This window comes from Rhipicephalus sanguineus, chromosome 4 (genome assembly GCF_013339695.2).
Source record: "Rhipicephalus sanguineus isolate Rsan-2018 chromosome 4, BIME_Rsan_1.4, whole genome shotgun sequence".
In the NCBI taxonomy this organism is placed as follows: Eukaryota; Metazoa; Arthropoda; class Arachnida; order Ixodida; family Ixodidae; genus Rhipicephalus; species Rhipicephalus sanguineus.
The window spans coordinates 47,004,973-47,006,042 of NC_051179.1; positions in this window are offsets into that span (position 1 = coordinate 47,004,973).

The window sequence follows — 1,070 nt, forward strand, 5'->3', positions numbered from 1 at the left end:
ATTGGGCTGCAGTATTTGAAAATAAATAAATAAATAAAAGCAAGCCTAGCAATGCTTAAAACCGGCCTAAAGATAGACGAACAAGGTCTAAAACAACAGAAATAATCAAGAAGTAATCGCAATGTTTAACTTAAAGTCGCTAAAAACGCCGCGGAAACGTGCGGCTGACACCCGCGTCGCGTAAGAGAGGGCGCTACCGCCTCGCCAAGCGCGTGATTGCTCCTACCACCGGCGCTTCTCCGGCGTTTTCGTCGCTACATCTGGAGGGGGAAACAACCTTGACGGAATTTGCTGTACACGACAAGTATCTCAACTGCCGTAACAGGCAGCCGGAACTCAATAAAGCGCAGCAAAAAGTAGCGCGCATGTCACGCACCGAGTTTGCGAATCTCCCTAACAAGATTCTGCCCGTGCCGGGCAAAACGTACATGCTTACCACAAACGTTGACACCATCGGCAGTTTGGTAAATGGAGCAGTGAGAACTCTAGGAACGGGGAGTGCCGGGCAAAACGTACATGCTTACCACAAACGTTGACACCATCGGCAGTTTGGTAAATGGAGCAGTGAGAACTCTAGGAACGGGAATCGCTGGGTGTCCGTGCTACGCACTTCCTCGGGTTTTACACTAGTGGAGCTGCATGTAGCGCAGGATTTAGAACTACACGAATCGCTAACAAGTTTCTCTCTCTCTCTCTCTCTCTCTCTGTCTATTTCTATTTTTTCTCGGACGCACTTGCGCAGGGCCTCGTGTGATATGCCATTTACCAACTGGAAATATCTAATATAGCACCGAAATAGAATCCATTCAGTCGTGTCAACGCTCTTAGAAAGCTGGACACGCCTAGTTCATTTTTTAGCCGTTAGAATACTGTCAGATTGACGACATACAAGGGAAAATATCGAGGAATTCCATACATACGAAGGCAAACTCAAACGGACGACAGACGAGGGGGAAACAAAAACCAAGACAGAGATGGATTGGATCGGATTCATAAACGCCAAAAGTTTTGTCATTTCGATCATTCCCATCGGCATTGCCATCGCCAGTATGGCGGCGCTCTTCTTTCGC